Source organism: Eublepharis macularius, chromosome 10, assembly GCF_028583425.1.
Source record: "Eublepharis macularius isolate TG4126 chromosome 10, MPM_Emac_v1.0, whole genome shotgun sequence".
In the NCBI taxonomy this organism is placed as follows: Eukaryota; Metazoa; Chordata; class Lepidosauria; order Squamata; family Eublepharidae; genus Eublepharis; species Eublepharis macularius.
Genome location: NC_072799.1, coordinates 57,211,480 through 57,239,200, shown reverse-complemented (window position 1 = coordinate 57,239,200; position 27,721 = coordinate 57,211,480).

Below are 27,721 nucleotides of genomic sequence, written 5' to 3'. Positions count from 1 at the left end.
ACGAGTGCGCCCTTTGACCTACAGTGCCGCCCTTTGACCCTCATGATGATGTCACTTCCCAGAAGTGATGTCATCACATAAGCCAGGAGTCTGTGTACACAGTGCACACGCATGTGAAAAAACAATCCAGGGACACAGCAGGGTAAGTGCCAGGCTCCCAATCCCCTGACAGGGGAGTCAAGGGACCTGGCAACCCTATATATCACACAATACAAGAGGAAAAATTGGTTTAATGTTTTTTCTAAAGAATATTTCTGGAGTATAGTGGTTGCCATTGCCAACACTAAATACATTTCTCCTCCCCCTCTTTCTCTATTTGCATTTTTAGATAACAGCATCGGGAGCATTTTTATATTGGTTTCTGATTGTGTGGGTGTGTTTGATTACCATAAATATTGTACAATTGACCACTGAGGAAGATCTTAGGGCCAAAACATGTATGGTCTGTCTTTGTGTTGGTTATTGGATTGTATCATCACCTGTGTATGGAGAATATTCTAGCAATTTTTAATATATACATGTAGTCTGCCATTCAGGCTCTATGTTTTTAACTCGTTTTTAACTTGAACTTTGTGCACATCTATAATGAATACTTTTTTGGAATATATTTTACAGTTTAGTTGTAACTTGGCCCTGTATTTTCTACTGTTATAACTTAGCAATATTATGACCAGTACATCTGCTTTCTTCATGCATATGGAGGATGCCCCATTTCACTGAGATTCATCTATCTTCCACTGAGGCTATGCTGGAGAATTTGATGTCTCCCTGACACTTCCACATAGCTTTAGCTGTGGTTTTAGGAAAGCAAACTATTAAATGGTCATATGCTCAGAATACCCTACGCCTATTTTCCTAATTGTAGACATGATTATCTAAATAATTGCCATAAAATTATGTCAGTATCTTCATACAAATTCCTGCTCACACAAAATTATTTTGATTTAAGTTTTTTAAGGTTAGGTTTAAACACTTTGGGAATCAAGCAACACAAAGGCAGAAGAAATTTTACTTGGATAAATTAAATAATGTCATGCTGATAAAAATAATCTTAACTGCTCATATACATTGATGAGCCCTGAGTTTGCATGCTTCTCTGAAGAAAAATAAAATGCAGCAGCCGCTTTCATGAAGAGAGGGAATAACAACCAGAGAATGCCTTGGAGGAAGAAATTAATTAGAGCAAGTTAGATGTTTAAAGGTGACCAACAATTCATTATTTTTAAAGCAGTTTTAGAGTTATGATCTGCACGCACCACACAGTTAGAGAGGAATGATTCTAAAAGTACATCGTTTTTGTATTGGGGAAGTTGTAGATGTGACTGCAATTAATTCTAATGATACTCTTCCATAACAAAATAAGGTAAAATTGTTTAAAGTTTATCCAGATCACCAGATCACTTGCACAAAGTAAAATCAGTGCATTACTTCCAGATATTGTTTAAATAGCCTGCTCCTGGAGTATTTTAATGACTTTTTAAAAATTATAATTGATGTTATGTTTTTGTGACTTTTAATGTATTTTGTGAATGTTGTTAGCCGCCCTGAACCCATCTGTGGGGAGGGCGGGGTATAAATCAAATCAAATCAAATCAATCAATCAATCCAATATAGGAAGGAGCTCATGTTCAAAGGTCTCAAGAGGAGCAGTTTAACCTCACAACAAAACCCACGAGGAAGGCAAAGGTTAGAGATAACTGACTTGCCAAATGCCATTGGTAAGTCTTATAGCTTTATGGAGATTTGGACCTGGGCTGTTCATAATGTTAGACCCCCTGCAGAAAGCTGAATGCCAGCTACAGTGGCAAGCCCACCAACAGAGTGGAGCTCCCACACAGAACAAAGAGGAGCAAATATGAGCCAGCTCATACTTGAAATAGAGATACCATGATTGGCGTCACCTTTCATTGCTTCATTCCCTAGAATTATAATAAAGAAGTCTAGTAGAGAAAAATAAAGAGTAAGGAAAGTAACACTAGGACTGAGTAAAATTTTGCAGTATGGGATTAATTTCATCAATGATCCCTTAACATGGATCTGCGTGGATCTTATGGGCTCACAGATCTGACATCCCCAGCAACCGTGTGTCCAGAAAGTCTTCTTTTTGAAGATTTGCAAGAACGGTAGTGATCTATTTCATTCCATGCAGATCTCAATTTACAGGAACTGTCTGAATGACTGGGTTGATGGGAATAGGAAATTCAAAATAATTGTCCATGTTTTATCTGACATTTTTTACATCAGTTCAATTTACTGTGTGAAAACAATCTAGGCATCTCTGTAGAAATATCACTGATTAATAATAATAATACAGCATTTGGATAGCACTCTGAGTGCTTATTTTTTAATTTAAATTTTTATATCCAACTTCATCACTTGGTTTGAAGCAGTTTACAATATGAAAATTAAAACATAATACTTAAAACAAAATTAACAATCCATCAATGAGACAGCAAATCATCCAAAAAAATCCAACTACCTGATAGTACAAGAGTTCCTATCCTATCCCTTGGTTCATATCATTCTGGAAATGACCTCCAGAAATGATAGAACAAATTATGGGTTACTAAGGATGGCATCCTACAGACCTCTTCCGCAAGACTGTTCCATAGTGAAGGGGTTATCACTAAGAACAAGCAAGATCTAGCTATGGAGGATGAAACTTGCCAGAGCAAAGGCACCATTAAAAGCAGCTGTTGAGATTACCCCAGTTGACGCATGGGCTGATAAGGGGAAAGGCAGTCCATCAGCTCTGTGGGTCCTAGGTTGTGAAGGGCTTCAGAGGCAAGAACCAGCAACTTAAAATTAGCACAGAAACAAATAGGTAACCATTGCACTAGTTTAACTAATTGATTTATATGTTCCCAGTGTCCCACATCTATCAAAAGACAACGGGATGATCACTTTCAGGCCAAGCCCAGATGACAAAAACAATCACACCAAGCTGCTCTTCAAAGAGGAAGGCTGGATCCAAGAGAACCTCCAGACGTTTTGCATGAATTGGTGGCACATCAGTTCCCTGTAGATCATCTTTCACCACCAGCATCATCATCTCTGTCTTTTCTGGGTTAGTTTCAGATTGTTTCCCTTCGTCAACTTGATGTTGCATCTAGGACAAAATTAGCAGCATCTGGAGTTTTTGCCAAACAAATGTATGGCCCTCAACATATTGACAACCCTCAACTCTGGAGCTACTGATGATCTCATTTAAGGACCTTGAGTGATTCAGCACATGTTGGATAATGCACTTCCAATCCTCTTTATAGATCATTTGGAACAGATTTTTTCATGTGCGGAACAAAAAATCCACCTCAAACGATTGATAAAGTGCATTGAAAGTGCATTATCCAACGTTTGCGGAATCACTCCTTGTATATTTATTAACGACCCTGGGCAAGAGTACTGAACCTTGGGGAATACCATGTCAGCTCCCACAGGGAGGACTTGATTTCCTTTATGTTCTTTTCCCTCTATCATCTCCTAGCATGATTTAACTAACCAAGAAAAACAAGTTTGCAACTGGTGGACTTAACGTTTCCAATGAGCTTTCCCACATTAGTTATGAAAAACATCCTAAAATTACCTATACCACCTTGAAGTTTTCCAAACGTGATTCTGACACTTTCTGACACCTTTAACTTGTCAGGTTAGATTTAAAAAAAGAGTGGGGAAGGTTATGATCCATATGAGTAAATGGCACTGGATTGAGCTGGAGAACTCAGTATTATTTGGATAATTAAAAAATGCAGGTAGCAAGAATAGGCACACTGGACTGAAATACACCAGTAGAATTTAAAACCAAAATTTTGTTGCTTTTCAGCTTTTGCTCCTTTACATTTGGGTAAGCAGGAATGGGACCAGTCATCACATTTTTAATTTCTTGTTATTTTTCTTTGAATCTATCTGAAAGAATTTCTTGCCTAAGGCAAGAAACATCATCTTGGGAATGTAGCGAATGTGAACATCAAATGGCAATGTGTCAGTATTTCAAAAATGAGAGCAGTAAAAAAATAGCAGGAGTAAAGAAAAATACCATGAGATTGGAAGAGATTCACAATATGTTTATTCTCCACTTGAGAAGTTGAGAGCATTATTTATGTTGATACTAATATTATACTGATAGTTTTGGCTGGGACGGGTGACATAATGCATGGGAAGATATTTCTCAGTTCTCCGATCCCTTTCTCGTCCTGCTCACTGCCTGCTCATTCCTTGATCAGCTGCTGTTTCAGTGTCAATTTTAAAATTAGACCCTGCTATTCCTGGGCATAGTGAACCCAGACAATCAGCCATCTCGTGGTGGACATCATGACCTGATTATGCACAAGCATGTTCCATGTTTAAAGGTCACTACAGGAAGGTTTACCCTGAGTTCACTTTATATGAAGAAAGGGGGTATATAAGTATTTTTCAGAAATAAATTTAGGAGAAGTAGGGATAGAAAAGCTTGCAATTTTTATATAAAAGTGGAGTATGCATATGTGCTTTTATGTGATTGTATTTACTGAGATTTGAAATTTGTGCAATATATTAAAATAATACACACACACAAGGTCTATGGCCTCCTCTGCCTTTGAAGCATTTAATTCTTTCCGAGTAAGTCTGCCAGCTTCTTGATCATGTTGGGGAAAAGCTGGAGGATAATGAGAAAGAATTCTTTCCAAACAAGGAAGAATTTTAATAGCCAGTAAATGAGAGTGGCTCTCTCTTATCTGGTCGAAATTTGGGAGGGAGAGTCCATTGTAAGTGGTACAAAGAATTTCATCTCAGTTGGGTGGAAATTACATGTAAGAATCTGTTCCCTGTGAAACCAATGTAAATGTCACCCAAATATAATGACCATGAAAATGTGATATGACAATACTGAAAAATCTGAACAAAATCGTTCATGGACAAAACAAGTGAAACCTGACTGCAGAGGAATCTGGTGGATAGACAAACCTGTATAGAGAGACTGAAAGATAAGATGGATTGAGCATTAGGACAGGACCTAGAAGAGGAAAATGTATCCCCCCAGTTCAGCTTTGAACTTTGAATAACTTTTTAAAAATAACTTTGAAGTTATTTCTCAGATTCAGTTCCTCCATCAGTAATATGGGAATAAAGGTGGCCTAAACCATGAAGCAGTGATGAAACAAACAATATTTTAAAAAAGATATTTGCATAAGAAAACCTACTAATAGAGTGTTTTTAATGTTGGAGACTCATTCATGCATTTTCATTATAACTAGGGGTGTGCAAGGAAAAAACTTTCGGCTTTCTTGTTTCGGGATTACCCGAAACAAGATTCTCTACCGGCATTAGCCGAAAGCCGAAACAAGAATCTCTTTCGGGATTCGGGATTCGGCATTATTTCGGCATTCTTTCGGGATTCTTTCGGGTTTTTTTGCTGGGAAAATGCCTCCGTCTTTCAGGACGCCTGGAGGAGGCATTTTCCCACCAAATAAGCCCAAAATTGGTGGGGACCTTCCTCTAACCCTTCTCTAACAACTACCCAAGTTTCAGACAGATTGGACTTTGGGGGGCCATGTTATGGCCCCCCAAAGCAGGTCCCCCCATCCTCCCCATAAGAAAGCAAAGGAGCAGCATATTGTTAGCATGCTGCTGCTGATCTCTCTTCATTATTTCCTATGGGGAAAAAATGAAGAGGCAGGCTTCCTTTGCCAGGGGTGGCATTTTGCATGCAAAATGCCCCCCAGCCCTCAGGGGCCCTTCTCCCACCCCTCCTCCCACCCCCCACCAAGGCTCAGCCTGCTCCCACTTGGGGGGGCCATTTCATGGCCTCCCCAAGTAGGTGCTCTAATCTCTACCACTGACAGCTGGGGGAGGCTTGTGTTGCCAGGGGTGGCATTTTGCATGCAAAATGCCCCCCAACCCTCTGGGGCCCTTCTCCCACCCCTCCTCCCACCCCCCACCAAGGCTCAGCCTGCTCCCACTTGGGGGGGCCATTTCATGGCCTCCCCAAGTAGGTGCTCTCAGCCCCTAAAGTCCACCCCTCACAGCCCCACACAAACCCAGTTCCCCCACCCCAGCTGCCACACACAGACCCAAATCCCCCCAGTAGCCCCTCACAGACCCAAATCCACCCCCACCTGCCCCACACCCACCATAACCCCAGGAACAGGCTGGCCTGCCCTCCCCTTTTGGGAACCCCTAAACTCTCTTTCCCAGGGCAGTTCTGCACAGACAAGGGGTGCCACAATGGTGGCAGTGCCAAATCGTCCCTGGGAAAGAGCACCTGCCCTGGCACACAGACAACCACCCCCCTGACCCCCCCACCACCCGCAGAGAAGGCTGGCCAGCCTGCCCCATTGTTCCCTATGCTGGGAACCAACCTCCCATCAAAGAAGGGAACACAGACACACAATCATTAAGTTTAAAAAACCTTTATTTTCTCATTTTCAAATTACAAGTGGTCAACAAATCACAACATATTACACTTATTGTCCCTCATAGCACAACACAACACAATTAACTACACATCAGAGAATCTTAAACACAATTTTTTTTTTGAAATGGACAAACAGTAAAGTTTTGAACATTACAACAGGTCACATAGTGAGCGGGCACAACAGGGCATGGAAACAGAAGATGATCATAATAACTACCAGCCTAATACAACTCTCCCTCCATAACATGACTTAATGGGGGGGAACCACAGCAACAAAATCCCCCCCCCAACCCTCTGGGGCCCTTCTCCCACCCTTCCTCCCATCCCCCCACCAAGGCTCAGCCTGCTCCCACTTGGGGGGGCCATTTCATGGCCTCCCCAAGTGGGTGCTCTGCTCTCATCTCTACCACCGACAGCTGGGAGAGGCTTGTCTTGCCAGGGGTGGCATTTTGCATGCCAAATGCCGCCCTTCTCCCACCCTTCCCCCCTACCCCCCACCACATGCATTCCTTGACAATCAAGAAATCTGGAGTTAAATATAATGTGCATGTAAGTCCCTCAAAGACAGAAGCAATATGGAGGTAATGACCCATTTGATTTCCACAACCTCAGACACAATTAGGGATCCGTTTCCCCTTGGTGGGGGATCCCCCACTCTCACCTATCACCCCGAAGGGGGAAAGTCAGTGAATGAGCCTTCAAGGTACGCTCCAGGGGCTGCTGCCGTGATGTCACTGATGTCATCTGGCTGCCCTGAGAGTATGCCTGTGCTTTGCAGTGGGCTGATTTGGGCCCTACAGGCCAAAGCAGGATCCCTTGTGGCCCAAATCTGCCTGCTGTGAATTGTGCGTGCTCCCCAGCCTTGTGTGATGATCACATCACCTCCTAGAACAAACATCATCATGCCAGAGCATTGCCATTAAATGATCATGCGTGTGTGAACAGACCCTAAGTATCCTGTAGGCTTCAGTGATGGTATAGTAATGTTTTCACTCACATTATAGAGAGAGAGAGAGACAGAGAAGGGGGGGAGGCACTGAAGCTAGATTATTTCTTCTATTTTACTGTCCCCTTCCAAAGCCAGGGTGGCATTGGCACAATGCCCCCCTCCCCCCGGCCAGAGCCTTAGTACCAGTATGCATTGACAGGCCCATGCATCATAGTCCTTTTTGAGACCCAGCCAAGTTGTGCCTTTTGGAGAAAAATGTTCAAGTTGCTGGTGGGGGTATGAACAGTTTTTAGATATCCACTGTAGTGCAATGGCTAGAGAGTTGGTCTAGAATCTGGCAGACTCTGATTCTGTGCCTTGTAGGCTTGATGGATGTTCTTGGCTCAGCCTAAGTAAACAATTGTGTTGTGTTTTCCAGAGGCAGTCTACGTGATTTTGGGGCCCTGGACAAATGTTCTGGACGGGGCCCCAGAACCAGTGCCGCCCCACCACTGGCTCCTTGCCAAGGCCAAGCAATTTGGTCACCTAGGCCCCAGATAGAGTGGGCAGGAGTGCGTTGTTTCCTTCCTCCCCCCCTCCACCCCCTCCAACAACTAAGAAGGCCATCGGTGGAGTCACTCCAATGTGAGGCATGGAGCAGCTGTCTATTGTTAGCCTGGTTGTGATGAGGGTGAAACAAATCAAGGGAGAACAGCAATGTGTAAACCACTCTAGGTTCCCATGGGGGAGAAAACCGGGGCATAAGATAAACCTTTAATTTGGTGGGGAGGGGGTATATACATTTTATGTGTATGTGTCTGTATGTTTTATGCATTCAAATCACTTGTGGTGTACTTTAGAATTATATTGAGCTCCACAGTATCCCAAAAACCTTGTCCATGTATTGCAAACCGCAGTCAATCTACCACATCTAGGGTATTCTTCTTTTCCCTACTGCCTTCAATTTTTCTTAGCATTATTGTCTTTTCTAGTGAACCTTGTCTTCTCATGATGTGACATAAGCACTATCATCAATTGATATCTTCAAGGGAGAAAGCAGGCCTGATTTGGTCTGGATCCCACTTACATGTCTTTTTCGGAGTCCATGGTACATGTAAATTGAAACTTTCTTCCCACTTCACAGTGTGAATGCTTTTTCCTCCTATGAGCTTAGTCTAAATTTTACTGTACTGATACTGCTCATTTGGCCAAAAGGCCTGCCCTTGATCAATGCCACATTAAATACTTCATAATAAAAAAATGTTTTTAGAACCATTTAAAAGTGTCCTTCAGTGCCATACGCTGATTTAAAAAAACATAAGCTAAATGTTTGGGAACACAACCAGATATGTGAATGACTGAAATGCAGCCCAATCCCACTGCTACTTAAAATCCATTTTTGATGGAGGTCTGGATTGTCTTACATTGGTGTCATTGGGCTTGGAATCAGGAACCTGGAAGCGTTCCATGGGGGCTACAACTTTCATGCCAAGGCTAAGAGGGTGGGAACGGGATCTCTCTGGGGTGGCAAACTCTGGCCTTGGAAGTTACTGGCAATTTGGGGGTGGGACTTGTGGAAAGGAAAATCTGAGTAGGGATCTCCCCCAGAATCCATGGTCCGCATTTGCCCTCTAAAGAGATTGCCCTTGGAAGCAGCCAGTTTCTCTGTAGGGAACTACTCTCTCTAACCTGAACTCAAGCCCAACCAGGAGTTTGGCAGCCCTAGGAAAATTTCAGAAAAAGATGGCAAAGGAGGGCCAGCAACTGATGGAGGCATGGAAGCCCACACCAGGACAGTAGCAGGGGCCTACTTGGGCACAAGGGACAACCAGTGCTCTCATCCCCCATAGTCCACTCCTTACAGCCCCACACAAACCCAGTTCCCCCACCCCAGCTGCCACACACAGACCCAAATCCTCCACTCAGCCCGTCTCAGAACCAAAACCACCCTCAGCTGCCCCACACCCAGTACCCCAGGAACAGGCTGGCCAGCCTGCCCCATTGTTCCCTATGCTGGGAACCAACCTCCCATCAAAGAAGGGAACACAGACACACAATCATTAAGTTTAAAAAACCTTTATTTTCTCATTTTCAAATTACAAGTGGTCAACAAATCACAACATATTACACTTATTGTCCCTCATAGCACAACACAACACAATTAACTACACATCAGAGAATCTTAAACACAATTTTTCTTTTGAAATGGACAAACAGTAAAGTTTTGAACATTACAGCAGGTTACATAGTGAGCGGGCACAACAGGGCATGGAAACAGAAGATGATCATAACTACCAGCCTAATACAACTCTCCCTCCATAACATGACTTAATGGGGGGGGAACCACTGCAACAGGGTCCAGCAGAACCTATGTCATTTCCTGTGGCTGTGCTTTCAGTTCAGACACACAAAGCTGAACTGGGCACTTCCAAGGCACTGGACAATGGTATTTCTGGAGCAGTTCTGCAGAGGTCTCCCCCCACCCCCACACCAGCCTCAGAATTTACCTGGGAACATCTGTGAGAGATCATCATTGGCCGGTGCCCATCCACCACTCTACCCGCATCCCCCAACCATGCAAACCCAACATTAACATCAAATTTTTTTTTTTTTAAACATGAACATTCAATCAACTTTTAAAAAACATAATCACAACATTTTTTTTTGGTTTTTTTTCCTTTTTTTTACATGAACGGAACATCAACTTTTAAAAAACATAATCACAACATTTTTTTGGGTTTTTTTTTTATGAACATTCAATCAACTTTTAAAAAACATAATCACAACATTTTTTTTTTGGTTTTTTTTCCTTTTTTTTACATGAACGGAACATCAACTTGCAAAAAACAGTACAACAATTCTTCTACAATTTTTTTTTACAAGGAGTTCATCTGATAAAAACACCTAAGCAATCCCTATCTAACCTGTTTCTCCCTCCAGTAGCAATCCATGTTTCTGGGGCATTATTTCTCATAATAAATTTGGTCCCACAGGGTATGTCTCAGTGATGGGAGATGTTTTGAATACCCTGGGGGGGGGGGGCTTTCAAATTGCTGGGTGTTTTCCCTTTGCCACTGGTTCCTAACCACCCTCCCTCTACTGGCCGGTTTTAACTGTATATACAGGGTTTTATACAGGGGAGAGCGCGATTCCAAAGGATTGGACTCATAGAGGATGCAGGCCACAAGTTGGGCTCACCTCAGTCACTCTGGAAGTCCAGTCCTGAGAAATCGAAGAGGCGAGAGTTGACCTTCAGGAAGGTCAACTGCTCGACTCTCCATGGGAGAAGGCGAGTGCGATGTGTCCTTGTCATTACCATCTACTTTCAGCTACTTTGAAACCCAGTGTGTTATAAACTTTAAGAGTTGCATATTCAAAATCTATACATTTTACTCTCACCCTTCTTCCATGGAATTCAGTGTGGTATACGAGGTTCTTCTCTCCCCCCATCCCTCACCCCAGATTTGTTTTCTCAACAACTCTGTGAGGTAAGTTAGGCTGAGACAGAATTACTGTCCCAAGGTCACCTAATTAATATCATGCCCAAATAGGAATTTGAACCCATGTCCCAACTCCTGGTCCACTACTCTACCATACCACACTGGCTCTGATAATCAAACCTTCAGAAAAATTAGCAGTCAATGTTATTATTAAGAGGCATTATAGAGAGAACCTTTAGGATCCGTAGACAACTTTCCTTGTAATTATGGACAGCCTTTTGAATTGAAGAAAACCAGAAGCCCATTTGCCGCATTTTGTGAATTTATCCCTTATAGCTGACCAAAAGAAGTCAGATCAGTGAAGTTGTAATAAAAAACATTGTATGCATTGCACATGACACTCCTCTAACAAAAACAAAACAGTACTATAGCTTCAGTTCGCAACATAATTAGTTTGACTAGGCTACCGAAACCATTCGGTGCAGCACTCCCCAAGGAAGAAGGGCCTGATGTTTATTAAAATATCAAAAGATCCTTTTACAGATTTGATATTTTATTTGTTCTGTAATCTGTCATCTTCACTATTGTCAAGATTTTTCTGCTTCCTTGCTTCCAACGACTTTTCGTTTACTCCATCCTGGGTGGCTGGGTGTGTGTAAATTCAGTATGCAGATCATGCCTTCAGGCATTTCAGTATAGTTTGCAGTTGCACATCCGAATAATGAAGATGCCTAGAGTGAGATTCTTCAGTTTAAAGTTCATCAAAATACTGCAGCCATGTTCAGTCAAGCCGATGGCCTATCTCGCTTCCTGGAACATTCAACAGTCAACATTCAGATGCCACAGGGACATTCAGGATCAGGGTATAATAGTGGTTCCAATTTCCTGATGTTAAACACTTGCATTTAGTAGGCAGTGATATACTGTCTTTGAATGTGGAATTTTTAAGTATTGTGGCTTGTGGTCACTGTTCCAGTTATCCCTTATTTCCCTGCCTCTTTTATATTTAATATATTTAACACACCCTGGATGATGACTTTGACCTTCTTTATTCCTTAATTCGCTTGCATAAATAAAACGAGTGTGTTCAAACATGGCTTCCTGCAAAGTAATGGGGGAAATGAGCTGGAATGTGCGGCGCTCACATACTTGCCTCCCAAGTAATAGCAGCAATTTTTCTTTCTGTGTTATTCTTTATTTTCACCTATGTGTTGGTAGAATCAAATGTATCGCACTCTAATAAAGGGAACACATTATTTCTAGCACAGCATGCTGCTTAGAGAATATAAGAGAGTTTTTCTAGTAGTCACGATGTCCTCTCAGCCTTCTATCAAACTTGCCACCCGCATGTATGAGTGCAAGTTAACACTTTTCTGTGGTTTTTCCTGTAGATGATGGTGAAGTCAGAAATCACTTTCTTAATAGGAAGAACTAGAGAAAACACAAGAGGATGGAAGAAGTCTTTTAAAATAATCTACAAACATTTAGGTTGCATTCAGACATCACATTAAGTTCACATTAAGTTCCTAACACAAAATGATCCATGAAGGGGGGGGGGTTGGATTGGCATTCAGACATCACAAGCCAACATTAAGCCATTTCCTGACCCAAGATGGCCCCATGACTTGTTCTAGAATGCAATGTGTGATTTATACAGCCCCAAATGGAGCAACTACCATTCCTAGGATGTTTCAGGCTGGGAAAATGGCATGGGAGGGGAGGTCTAAGCCCCCTCTCTTTGTATGAAGGTTCTGATCCAAATTGGGTCATCTACATCTAGGGACCATGAAATGTCAGGACCTGCCTCAGCACCTGACCCAGGGGCATCTCCATTGGATCTGTAATGTGCAAGTTCTTTAAAGTTTGTCTTAAACTAGGATTCCTTCATTCACACTCAGCTTAAAAAGGCAGAAGGGAAGAGGCAGGTGCAAGATGCACCCATGCAAGATGCACCCAATAACATGCTGGGCTCATGCAGAATTTCAGCTCAATGTGATATCTGAATGCAGCCTTAAATGACAGTGCTACTAATTTTGTTAGTGGCACAAAAACGGGGTTTCTTTCTTCACTATTAAAAGTCTCTGCAGTATTTAACTCCTTCAAGGTTAGCTAAGTTCTATAATACTGTGAGTGGTAAAGGCTGGTTTTGTGGAGCAGATCAGGTTCTCTTCTTCTATATGTAGTGGATGCACAAACATGTCTCCAATTATTCGAAGCTGCTGCTGCTACTGTTGCTCTTCCTGCCCTAAAAGGAACAAAGATGCTCTCTACTTAAGTAGAATTCATGCCAATCTCTGTTACTCTAAGAACCTCACCAGCCCACCCATTTCTGAAGCAGGCAGCTGCTGGGATCTAGGAATGTTAGCTTTTTTTTTTAAACTAGGTCTTTATTCAGAATTTAACTAGGGATTTAGCTGTTTTATGATCTGCTTCTTGCCTAGGGATTGTTTTATCAATGTCATGTTAGGCTGTTTATTTTTTGCATTATGCTTTTTTGATGCCCTGGCTTGTCTTTTTAGTGGCAATTTTATTTTTTTATAGCTGTGTTTTCATGGTTTCATTTAGTTGTAAACCACCTTGACCAGCTCTCTGGAAAGGCAGCATATACATTTCTCAATAAATAAATACTTTAAAATCGCAGCACACAAGAGAAATTAAATAACTTTGAATTGTCGATATACAAGGTGGGAGGGGAAACTGCAAGCTAGCTCTGCATAGGGTTTGTGAGTCAGTTAACCCTTCAGTGGCCAAGCCCATGCTCCTCTGCCTTCTTTCATACCTTTTTTCCAAGGCCATCTTCTTCACTTGATTTTCTCTCCCTTAATAGCATCAGCATTAAGTGACAATCCTAGGCTCAAGCTCTGAGTAAGGGCTATGCTATTGGGGGGTTGCCCACTCTGTATGGAGAAGGGGAAGTGCCTCGGAAATAGGAGGGGGCTTAGGAGTGGGGCCAGGATGAGAAGAAGGATGTGCCCAGCCTTGCTCAGCCCATTATCACTTATAATCATTCATTGCAAACCACTCACCTTACTGCATCTGCTTGTATGAAAGAATGTTTGCCTCTGAACATGGACAGAGTATCTTTTATTTGCCACTGAATACCTTTGTTGAGCCCTTGTCCTAACCTATTCAAAAAATCAGGAGTAGAATTAAATATGACAGAATGCTCAGGCAGACTTAAACTATAGAACCTTTCACTACAGGAAAAAGGTGTATTACATACAGTTTTACATACAGTTTCACATCATGAGAAGACAAGCCTCTCTGGAAAAGTCAGTAATGCTAGGAAAAGTGGAAGGCAGCAGGAAAAGAAGAAGACCTAAAACGAGATGGCTTGACTCAATAAAAGAAGCCACGTCCTCCAGTTTGCAGGATCTGAGCAAGTCTGTTAATGATAAGATGTTTTGGAGGTCTTTCATTCATAGGGTTGCCATAGGTTGGAGGTGACTTGATGGCACATAACACAACATACAGTATTAAAGAAAAAAAATCTATCAGTATACCGTAATATCAATATTTTATTACATTACACTTAGAAGTTGAAAATATAATGCAATCCTGAGAGTCTTGTGCACTCTCAACATTTTCTAAAAATGGAATATTCCTGAGATTCTTAAAGTTACAAGTGTCTGCAGAATTCCAATATTCTCCATTTCAATTACAATGTTTTTCCAAAAAAACCATGGATCCTAATGAACTGTCAAACTTCAACTTTAAAAGATAAGCATACACAAAAATTACTTATGTTTCATCAAAAAGCACCCTGTTCCATTTCTCAGGTTGTCAAATGCCCATATTCCTTGTTTCACTTCACTAAGCACTCTAAAATGTTCATTTTTGCCAATGTATTCATCCTAGTAAGTTTCCAAAAGAATTCACTGATCCTTAACAGCAGTGCTATGTGTTTCTATGCTCACTCTTTCCAGGCTTATACTGTCAGCACCTTCATTCAAGATATCGGGCTGTAAGAAATAAGGAGATGTTATATTTTTGGCAAAATACTGAGCGTTTGCCAGCATTCAAGGCTACTGCTGCTTATTATACAAACGTTGTCAATTTCACATCAATTTCTGCCTTCAAGACTAGTCCCTGGGTGAAAGGCTGTTTTGTTTTTAATAGCTGTGTTGTGATGGTTTCATTTTATTGTGAAAGGTGGAAAAACCTTGTAAACTTGAATGCTGGACACACTACAGTTTAATTTTTTTTAAGTGAAATTGATAAGCTTCCCACCTCCTCTTCCTCTACAGATCTGCTATAGTTGCAAGAGAAAATGAAGGGACTCTTTAGAATGTCACTTTGTAACCTGTAATGGTGGTGAAGAGAAATGAGGATTGCAACATACCTTCACCAAGCACATCACAAGCCACATTTACAAACTGGGTGAAATGGCAGTGTTGTATCAGTAATACCCAAAAAGATTGTGACAGAAAATCCAAAACAATTCAACATTTTATTTAAAAGGGGAGCGACCTGGAGGGGACAACGGGAATGCAGAATTCCGTAATGTAATAGATAAAATTACTTACTTACTTACTTACTTACTTACTTACTTACTTACTTACTTACTTACTTACTTACTTACTTACTTACTTACTTACGTCATTTCTCACTGAGACTCAAGGCAGATTACATAGCATGAGATTAGTACAATCAGTATCGAGGATATTTCCATATAGTATCAAGGACAGAAACGGGATGAAAATGAATGGCATCAAACTAAACAAAAAGTCTAGTATACACACTCTCCCATCAGCTGCTAGAACATACCTTAAAAGGGTATGGTCTTCTAGATACAAAGATTGTGAGGCAGTGATATCCATCATGAAAGATTGCTTTAAAATCTATAACATTCAGTACAGTATGGTCATTATTTAAAATTGCAAGAAAAAAATTACATGTGTCATGTAGCCCAGCTCCCTTCTGATAGCACACAAGTTACAGCTGAATAAGTTAAGGATTGCTATCCCAGGGCTGGTACATGACTCCTGAGCTAGATCTAAATCTGGGAAGCATATTATTGTTTTACAGGGCTTTTTAAATGATTAGCGACAGCAGTTCTGAGAATGTATCATATAGCAATTTTTCTCTTTTCATTTTCACTTAAGAATTCAAAGGCCTAACTGATTGGGCCTGAATATAGCTAAATCTAAACTTTGAAAAGATGGTTCCCAAACCCCCAGTGTATGGGGGATAAGGTATTAACTCAGTAATATGCCACAATAATCACAGCCATGAGTCAGAACTATATGGATATCACTTTTAATGATCCCGACACTCAGTGATTGTTTTGACATATTATTATTGGCTATTCACACAGCCAAACATAAGCACTAGCCTAAAACACAGAACTGGAGTGATGATGAGCCATATATTGTGTGATTATTCTATTTCCTTCTACAAAAACTACACCTGGGATACATCACTGATGCACATTTTGGGGAGAGAGAATGCTGCGCCCTACCCTTTATGGAAAAAATGGGGAAAGTGGGTTAATTGATAAACTTATAGACAGTGCATTATTTAAAGAAAATTCATAAACCATTCTGATCACATAAGCATCCTTTCTGATTTGCACTCTGGGTACATAAAAGATTCATAAGCTCCCAGCTACTCTTTGCACTCATTAGACAACATAATACTCATCAGGTATTTCATGCGCAACTAGAAACCTCAGCTGGATTTGTAGTGTGAACACCCAATACTGCTATAAATTAGAAATCAATCCAGCTTGATAGAATTTTGCAAGGCAAACGCACCCACCACCACCCCACACACAGTTTAGACTGAAAACCAGCCGCAGAGCTCTCATATGTGCAGAACGTCTCACCCATAGGCAGAATAACGGCAAAAACTGTACAAGAGGGCTAAAACGTTATTCAGCCTAGATATTTGTAAGCTCTGTAAAAGGTTGGAGGTCAGTAGCCTCACTTGTTTTACAGAATATAAATTTTGCTTCCTTTTAGTTCTTTAACTTTGTTTTAAATATTTAACCATAACACATTTTAATGAAACAGCCCTGTTTTCCTCTGATTCTAGGTACAGGCTTTCTTCAAGCTACATCCAGACGGACAATTTCTCCTAACCTGATGGTGAATAGAGAGCGTTACAGTCCTTGGGAGAGAAAGTCCTCTGCTGCCATTCATCACTTCACATTGCCCTAAACATTAGACAAGCCTACAGCCCAGAAAATGAATTGAAAATACCAAGGGAGTCTGGCTGGGCTGTCCTTCAAGACTTGGCAGCTATCAGGAGCCATTAACAGAACTTCTTGGCCCTCTACCTGTGAAGAAAATGCTCCTTTTCTAACTTATACTGAAGCCATATTTCTTGAAACTTGGGTCAAGAGGCCTCATGTTAAACAAGCCTCTTGCTAGGAAAATTCCTTTTACTCATCTTAACCTCCTCTTTTTTTTACTAGAGGCTTGTTGGAGAAAGTAGCTGTCTCCAGAGTCTCAGATTCCTGCAACCTGGGAGATAAGACAACATACTGTGCCTTGTTAATGAGTGAGACTCCACGGCATGGCTATCTGCAAGCCAATTAACTTCCTTGACTGCTTAGATTAAGCACCTGCAGGACTGATGGGTGGTACTAGGGACTGCAGCCCTGGTTTCACTCCTCCTTCCTCACGTATACATCTACCTTTGGTGACCTCAGCATTTGGGAACCTGATTGGCTAATGGGCTTGGGCCACTTCAGTTCCCAAATGACATAAAAATAGCTACCCAACCTGGAGCTCGAAGCTTTTGGTGAGTTTCCGTAACTTGACCGTAACTCGCCCCTGGCTTGAGATTCTGTGGATGGACACTCGTGCAACCATCAGTTTCTTTTGCTGGTCTGCCTAGCTGTTTGCCTCTTGAACAGAGACTTTGACTTCTGTACCTTGAACAACACCTTACTTTACCACTTTTTGGAATGCTGGGGTATGTATTAGCAAGGGCTGACATGCTTTAGGATTTATTCTTTTATCCTCACATACTGTCTCATCTATTTATATAATCTTGCACCTTAAAACAAATAATTATATTTGACTTCTGTTATGGTTCTTGACTTTGGAGACTCAAAGCTATAAATCATTCTGTTGAACCCACTCTGTGAACCTTATGAACCACCTACCATAATAATATACTGTTCTGTGAACTCTACTTGCAAGCCACCCTTGCAAAGTAGACTTCTGTTAATTCCCTAATAGGTTTGGAGCTTTGTCCCTTTACTCCTGTGCCTGGGGATAGACAAAGGGAATGGTGGCAGCCCACTAAGGCAATTGTGAGACTTTCTCTCATTGCCAGTTTTGTAACTTGTGTGAAACCAGCCTATAGGGTGCTGTGCTCTTCCCCTCAGCTGGGTTGAGGTGATGGTGCCCCGTAGTCTGTGACACTACCATCTTAGTATTTGCACTCCATACCATGATGCTTCTTCCCCATTTTTCCTTTCCTAACTGGGGGCCAAACTGCACAATGGCGAGGCTTTGGGTGTATTGTGAGTATTTTGGGTCTCTGAGTCCATCTTCTGCAAACTCCATTCAATTTCCCTGCAAACACATAGCAACTGTGGGGAAATGCATTTTTAGTCCTCAGTAGCCCAAATGGGATCAAGATGATGGCAAAGGGGAAGGAGGAGACCCTGCCCCCCATGTCATTTTCTCAAGCCACAACAGCTGAGGGGGGTAACTTGCCCATCTTTGGAGCTGCATATACACAGAATAGTCCCCATTTAGAAGCTTATGTGACTGCAGGGAAAGGGGTCCAGGGAACTCAGACCCAACTGGACAAAACATGTAAGGTGTAGTTGAGCTCTGATTAGATTGACATGGAGATACATTGGAGGCCTATAACGGTGTTAACTGGAAGGAATGCACAAATATATGCAAATAAATAAATAGGATATACTGTTACTTATTTTTATCCTACTTTTCCTCCAAGGAGCTCAAAGAGATACATATAGTCTCCATTTTATCTCAAACAAACCTGTAAGGTACATTAGGCTGACAGATTGCCTGGACCAAAGTTGCCCATGGAGTATCGCGGTCTATTTTCAGTATGATAGTTTAACCATTATACAGTCTCTAAAATAAAATCTTTAGAAGACATCCCAAATCTGGTGTTATATATATGTATAAAACTTTGTTCTTTCCTTCTGTATGCAATCAAGTATCCGGCTAGGATAGCTGTCCACTGCCAGATACATTTGTCAACAGAAGTTCTGGTTGATAAATTCCTTGTTGAAGATTATTTGGATTTGGAACAATTCTACCAAATAAAATAGATTTATTAATAGTTTTTTACTGGAAACAAAGAAACATGACACAGCTTCCTCTGAAAGGTGAACCCTTCTGTAAAGTGCAGAAACTTGAAACTGTGTTTCAGAACATACATTAACAAGTAGAAATGGTTATATGATCAAAAGCTATTTCTTATAATGTAGTCATAATAAAAATAGAACAAAACTTCAGGAAAACACTTGCCTGTTGTTGTTGTTTTGCCTCTCTTCCCATGTTATATTATTCCTAGCCACCAAATAAGTGTTTTTGTTTGTGTGTTAATATTAGCAAGTACAGATATATCGGGTCCTACCAAAGACTTGGGTCTGCTCCAGATTCTTTCAATAGCTTTCCAGATCTGCACATTTCCCTTAACATATTCTGCTATCTTATTGGCCAAAAGCCTGATTCATGAAAGGTCATTCAAGAAATGTAGGAGGCTCACTTGCTCCTTTCCTGTAACACAACAGAAGCTTCTGCTTCACCCCATATGGATTTATAGCTTTGAATCCTATGAGGCAGTTTAAAGGATGAACCATTAAGAGAAATAAAATAATGTTCCCCAGTAGCTAAAGCTCATGCCTAACATCTGGGAAAGATGTTTTGTTGGAACATTATGCCTTTTGAATATATTAATTAAAGATAATGGGGCATTACATCAACAAAAAGAATCCATTTTTACTCAGATCAGAGAAGCATTCCTCACTTCTCTGATGTTAAGGGAAGGCAAAGAAGGTTCTAAGTGGTGGTTTGGGGGTCCAAGGATAGGTGGTGGTTTGGGCACCTTAGAAGAGAGAGTGCTGAGAAATAGACGGAGGCAGCAAAATGCCATCTAATCACATAACAGTAAATTGCAGGAGGCAAGCTAGGCCTAGACCAACCAGTCTGTGCAAGGAGTAGCCTGTCTCACTAATAAGTTAGCAACATTAGCAGGGAGGCATTTAATCTTCCCATCCCTCCTGAAGTCGGTCTGGACCTCTTTGCCTCTGGAAACACTAGATATTTTTATCGCATACCAACAGTTCTGCTTATTGGACATATACCCCTGATGTCTCATGTTTTTCTTTGGACCATGCCTCTTTCATTTGGGCTGAACCAATGGCAAGCCAGCTAAACCTTTTCCAGTGCCAGTAGTCATGAAGGATTTTCTTAAACATCCATGGGACTGAATGTGCTATGTTAGCACACAGGTAACTTACCCAGGAGTAAGACCCATTGAATAAAATGGGACTTGCTTCTGAGTAAACATGCAGAGTTTACTCAGCGCACATTTATCACATTCACTACTTCGTTGTTTTAGAAAATGAAAGTTGACATTAGACTGAGAACTGATGTCCTTCACGAAGTTATTCATGCAGAAGTCCCATTGATATCTGAGAGCTGTGATTTCTATAATGCAAGATGGCATCTTGAAGAGTATGATATAAGACTTTTACCTCATTATGACTATCAGACCATTAATACAATCATTTGATGCATAAAATACTCCCTTTTTGACTCTGTTGGCCTAACCACACCGATCCTTGCACCTGTAACCTGTCATCTGGATTACGGCAAAACATTTGGGACTGCCCTTGAAAGGACGCTAGAAAGGACTCTAGAACATTCAGTTGGTACACAATCCAGTGGTCTGTGGGAGCCTCACATCTCACTCATGGAGCATGAGTTTGTTATAGTGGTTTAAATACCCTCAGCACTATGAAGCATCGAGCCAGTTACTCTCTTTCAGGCTAACTTTTATAGTGATGGACCCCAGATTGCAGAACAGCTTGCCAGAGGAGGCGCAATGTGTTCCTTCTCCTTTAACCATCTCGTGAACTTATAAAGTATTCTTTCTCTTTTTTTATAGGGCTTTCGGCTGTTCTGTTTGTAGCAAGTTTCTCTGTCTGCTCTCTCCTTGCTTGTTTCCTGATTGGGGGGTTAATCTTGCTCCTCCATTATGGCTGTTTCCTCAATCTATTTTAAAATTTGATTTTATTGATGTGCTATCGTATTTTCATTCATTGTGCATGGTTAGCCACTTTGAAGATGCTCAGGATACATGTTTTTAAAATAGAGATTAGATTAAAATGAGAACATAGAATAAACCTAGCAGGAATGCTTATCTTTAACACGCAGTATTCAGCAACACTGGAAACGAGTACTTCTAAGATGAATTTTTTTGTATACAGCTGAAAACAAGTGCAAAACTTTTGCACAGCTGAAACATAAATATTTCTGAACTAGCAACAGAGCCCGTTGTGAGAAGAAATACAACAGGAAGGCTGCACCGGCCCTCCCAATGCCCTGCAGTGGCCACAGGGAGCCACCTCTGGGCTGCAGCGCTGCGCCTTCCCACCACCTCCACGGCCCCTCAGAGGCCTGCCACAGACCTCCCAAGGCCCTGCAGCTGCCCCATTGGGTCTCCAGGACATGCCAACAACTCACCTTTTAGTCTGGTGCAGGCGCACCCACTAGCCCCTCAGTGTGCCTGCATAGGGATAAAAAAATGAGTTGTCACCAGTACGGCTTGGCTTTTATATAGCAGGATTTCTGTTCATCGTTAGTGCTCTCCATGACAGAATAACATGCTAGAGGCTGTAGGATATGTTCTTTTTAGTTACTAGCCTGGTGTGGGGTTTTGAACACTGGCAGCGATGGACTTTCCTGAGACTAATCCCCATTGAATCATCTTTTGAGATGGATTCTCAGTAGACCTGCTTAAGATTGGCCTCTATGTGTTGGTTAACTTTATATTATCACTAGACATGACTAAATCCCAGGGCAAATAACCTTTTAACCTAGTAAATTGAGAAGCGACATCACTAAGGTGCTCCATTGAATCTTATATGTAGATTTCTAGTAATTCATTCAAAACAAAACAGCAGATTATCAGGTGGGCTGCTACCTGAAATGAACTCACATGTTCATTTAAAAGCCTAAATTTTACACAGTCACAAGAGATATTATCTTTGAACCAGAAACCACACTGTTTTCTTTTCATGCTATCTGTAGAACTTGATAATTTAGAAAGTTTAAAAAGCTTGTGGGCTTCCCTTCCCTCATTATTATTGTGGTTATATTGGCTGTAATATACCTGAGAAACAGTATGCAAAATTAAGATCTTTTGCAAGCTGCGAGAAAACAAGCACTTGTTCATTCACGGCAACAAGGCAGGGGGAGGGGGGACACCACACATCAAACAAATCAAATTACCAAGCTTTCAGGTCTGCCAGCCAGAAGTGAAGGATATTATAATGACAATTATGCCTGTCCTTATTCTGTTATAGTCGGATTATGATTTTTCTCTGTCTCTGCATGAATCCAGCGGGATTGACACTTCAATATGCTACTAGATGAAAAATTTACTTTGGCACTTGTCACTACATCTTAAGCTTGAAAACAAGTGTTGTTCCTAATCAGAACAGACAAAAGTAGTGTACCATCTGACGAAAATTACAATTTCTAACAGGCTCTGCACAGGACCATTCTAATAACTGAAGTGTCAGGTCCTTGTTGGCAGGGAGAGCTGATAGGAAACATTGCTGCAGAGCCCCATGCAAGCAGACAGTTAATTATGACTTCACTGGAAAACAGTTCATGAAATTATGTACAGTTACAACACAATTAACTCTCCTGTATTCTGTCTCAGATTTATCTGCAATACTAGACCCTCTCTAGACATCACAGGTTTCTCTTCATTTCATTCCTTTTTACATTCTGCTATGGAAAGGAACTATACACAAGATTTTGTGTACTCATCAGCTGATTACCTTTCCTCTTCTTCCTCGTGTGGTACTCAACTAACCTCTTCTATAAAACTAACCAGATCTGTTCATTTTATAGCCACCTGCTGAAACATCTGCATCCTGTAGGAATCTATAATTGGTATATGAATTAAGTAGTCCTGAAATTTCAGCACAGAAGGCTCAGTCCAAGGGCAGCAGAATGCCACTACATGGGCCACTTCTGCATGGAGATTTTGAATGGCAACATGGCTTACAGGCAGGAGATAATGGACCTTTTTAGAAAAGAGTTTTGTTCAAGTATGCATTAGGGCTTAGATGACGGTCTGGCTGTGCATGGGGGCTACCCTGGAGAGAACCCTCCAGGATGTCAGAGGACCTTAGCTAGATGAGGGGGATAGAGAGGGCCACAGGGGCGTAGGGCTGAATGACCACAAATGCCTGGGCAGGGATAGGAGATGGGACTAGAGGAAGCAGAGAGGATGTGAACAGAGCTTCCCAGGGCATCTGGGAGGAGTGAGCATGGCCGGATTGAGGGGGGGCAGGGGGTAGCCTGCCCCCAGCACCGCCAAAGAGGGGGTATCAGGTGCAGCTGTCAGCTGCTGGGGGCATGCTGTGGCTTGCCGCGCAGGAGGCTGAGCACAGGGTTGGGAGGCCCTCGCCTACCCCACCGATGGTGTGGCCGGCTTGCTGCATATGCAGGACCTCCCAGCCCTATGCTCAGCCACCCACACAGCAAGCCAGCTGCCCCAGCACATGCCTGCACTGCTGCCACCACCAGCTCCGCAGCACACCATGTGCTGGGGCGGCCAGTGTGCCGCGCGGGTGGCACGGGGCAGCGGGGAAGGTGAACCATGTGGAGGGCCTCCTAGCCCTGCACTCAGCCACCCACGTGGCAAGCTGGCCACCCCAGCGCTGCCGTTGCCAGCTCCGCAGTGCACCAGGCGCTCGGGCGGCTGGCTTGTCACATGGAAGTGACGTCATCACGCAGTGCCAGGAGAGCGTGCACACACAGAGGGCTGGACAAGGGTTGCACCAGCACCAGCAACCTTAGACCCGTCCCTGGGAGTGAGGGAACTACCTTGGGATGTCTGTGATATGACTTTGTGTCTATGCTGTAGGTGAACAAACCCTGGTGATTCTGCAGCACTCCCAACTCCATGGCGGTTTAAGTTTGAAGTCTTCACATTACCACAGACCACAAACCATTGCCAAGTCTTCTGAGGCCAGCGGCCCTGGCACTCCCCCTCCCCACCCCCATGTTAGGCCACGTCCTGTCTACTATCTTATTATGTTCAGTTAGCCTATGTTAATATTGTGCTCTGTTAGACTCCACTATGAAATTATGCTGAACTGTCTTCTGTCAAAAAATAGAGATATTTCAGTTGATATGTTTCTGATTAGAAATACTGATTTATTTATATGTACTTCAAAATCAACAGTTGACTGAGCGCTCTAGAGATCTGTGAATTTTTTAAAAGATCCAATTATAATTGCTTAAAAAACACTTCTAGATATTTTCTCGCTATTGCTCCACAAAGCTATCCCTACAATAGATCGTTCTCTGTAGAAAATCAAAGGATTAAATGAGAAGGCCACCCATATAGCTGTGAGAAGAAACAGGCTTCTCTGGAGAGAGTTCAGAGACATCAACTAGAGAGCACTGTGGTAAAATGAAATACATTCTTTTCATCTTTAACTTCACCACTACTCAATAATACATTTTATATTATGTTTAATTAGTCCCAGTGTTACTAGAAGGTCAGAGCGGTTGGGCTTTAATGAACCAAAGTCGTGACGGCATAAATTCCTCAGAAGCCCCTTATATTCCTTGCAAAGATAGGAGGGCAAAACATTTTCAAGCCATCTCAGGCAGCTGCTGAGGCTTTGCACAAGGAGAGATAGGCAGGTTCTGACTGAGGCAACCATATTAGGTTTTGTAAGCACCTTTCAATGCCAGCTGGAGCAATTTACACATTGGCCATTTTCATACTGCTTACCGTTCTTGTGCGAAATCGTGCCAGGAAGACGCTGTCATTCCAGGAGCTCGGCACAATGTTCCGTGGCCAGTAAGCAGTGTGAAAACGGCCATTGTGACACTATGCTGGCACAGCAGTTGCTGAAACTATCTTAAATGCTTATTTGCTAACACAGCAACTCAAAGGACGGGGACATTATTTTAATAAACTGAACATGATAGTAAACTTCTTTCAATATTCATTTCACCATTTCCAATTATTAAAAGGCTAGAATTTGCATTTTAAGGGATTTTGCAAATGTACCCTTGAATGATTTAAGAATTTATCTTAAAAATTGCATGGACTGGTTGTCTGTAGTTTGTAGCATCTGCCCATGAGGTCAGAAGAATTGTACTGCCCTGAAGAGAGGCAGCTGCTGGGGCCGAAGGCTTCTGGCATCCTCTCACTTCCTCTGATGTCCATGTGCCCTTCCTCTGACTGCTCGCTTGCTAGTGCTCTGCCAACCATGCTGCAGCATTACTGGGGAAGGGCATGTGGGTGGTGCAGTGATGGTACTCCTGGTTGCCATGGCAGTGGCACGTCCAGCTGCAGGAACCACCTAATGCTGTCAGAGAGAGGGTATGTAGCCAGTGTAGGCAGCTATCAGTGTGGGTTCTGGGAAGGCTCCAAAAGGGATGGGGAAGAAGACACGCAGGTGGAGGCACAATGTGTGTGCGTGGGGAGAAGATCTGGTCATAGGAAGAGGGTGGAGGAGGGCCTGGGCATGCTTTGCCTGCCCCTACCCCAAAATACCTTGAACAGGTCCTGCTTCTCCTCACCCAAATTTATGATTGAGAATGTGTAGTAAAATTCTCTTCACCATGCAGGAAGTTACTACTTGGTTCTTGTTAGTTTTGTATTAATATTCTGTACATGAACAAAGGAAGGGGAGACCTAGAGGGAATCTTTTTCCAGAAGCCCAAGGTAACTTTTAACAGCTCCACTACTTGTATACATTTCATAACAAAAATGAAGTATTTGGCTTCTTAAACATTGTCCAGCGTTTGAATAACACGTGTAAGCATGTAATTTTTTTAAAAAAATAAGAAATGTGAGAAATCAGCTCACTGAACAAATACCATCTTGAAAACTTTGTCGCTTGTTTCTTCTCTGCTCCTTGCAGCTGTTTAAGGTTGCTTTGTTTTGTTCTCAGTCTTAGCTCTATTTGTAGTGTGCATTTGCTGCTTCACTGGCACAAATGCTGGGGGCGAAAGATAGGCAAATAAATAAATAAATAAGGGGGAGGGGAGAGCTTATGAGCCATTCTTCTTTTGAAATGCCAGCTTTAGTTTGCCTGGAGCCACATTCCAAACACACATTTCACATACTCTTAGCTTGAAAAGAGAAAAGCGTAAGAATTAGGAAAACAAGAAACAAAATGTTTCTTAAACACAGGTACACAAACGCACAAAATTAAGATTCTGTGCTTTCAAAGTTAGAAATATAATAAGAAAGGGGAACTTATTTAAACTAGTTATTCCCTCCCACACACACACACCTCTTCCAGCACTTAGATCAGCTTAGAACAACATAATGAAAGCATACGGCTAACAACTTTTAAAAAATACGATAATTACACTACAGCACGGAATACTAAACCATTCAAAAAGCGTTCAGCATCTCACTGCTATATCAAAGAGCCTACCACATGTTTTTACAAATAGTTAGCATACTCTTGCTCTAATGGCCAGGAAAGATATGCATTGTTGCACTGCTTCTTGTTGGGGGAGGGGTGGCACTGCACAATCTCAGGGTAATTATAGCTATCAAGGCCTTCCTTGCTATTCTTGTGAAAAGGAATACTCAGGAAGCCACCTCTTACTGAGTCAATCCATTGACCTGTCAGGTTTGGCACTGTCTACTCTGACAGGCAAGTGGCTCTCCGTGGCCTCAGGCTAAAGTCCTTCATATCACCTGCTAGCTGACCCTGGAGATGCTGGGGACTCTCTGTATGCAAAGCAGATGTTCTACCCGTGAGCCATAGCCTTTCCTCTAAATACAGATGCTGATATCAACAAATGTAGGATTTATATAGTAAGCATTGCTGCTGAGGTGAGAGATTTCAGGCCATGAAGGACTTTAATGATCAAATCAATATGTAGAATCAGGTCTAGGAATTAATTAGTAAGTACATTTGCCACAACCTTGGCTGAATATGCTACTGAATATTTGGGATGCTCTATTTTGATTCAGTATAGATGGATAATGCTGAATTGGCATATATCTGGCTATATATCCCAAATATATTTGGGAACACGAATGCCTGAATGCTGGATAATCTTGAATATATTTGGGACTATCCCACATTCAGATATTTGGGATATATTCGGGATTAACTGGGAAACATAGCTACAGCCATTTTAAAGCAGCAGGCTGCTTCCAAGTTGTTGTTGTTTCTTTCCCAGGCTTTTCTCCATAGGCAGGGAGGGAGAATGAGTGAGTGAATGACCTATGAGAGCAGGAGCTAAAGTGGTCTGTACAATCAAGGGATTCTTTGACAGGAGAGAGCCTTTTTCAAATTCTGCAAGAGCATACAAAGCAGGTTTGGTGCAGAGCAGACTAGAGAGACTGTGCTGTGAGTGCTTGGTGAACCTGGCCTGCCCTCTGGCTGCTCTCTGGCTTTTGGATTAACCACTGAGTGGATTACTGCTGCCTGCCTAGAGGAAAACCTGAGTGAGGAAAGGAAGGAACTGCCTGCCTGCCTGCCTGCCTGCCTGCCTGCCTGCCTGCCTGCCTGCAGAGGGCCACCACCTGGTTTGGAAGTCTGAGCATCTCTCTACACGAGACAAATTACACGGGGACGCTCAAGTGAAGGGAGATGCAATGTTAGTTGGGAAGGTTAGTTAGCTGGGAAGCTCAGTTTCACCTCTCTAGAGATGGCAAAGATTGCTCCTCAGAGATCTTTGTTTATTTCAACTTCTCCTCCCCAAAGGCTGTCAGTTTCACCTCCCCTTTGGTGAA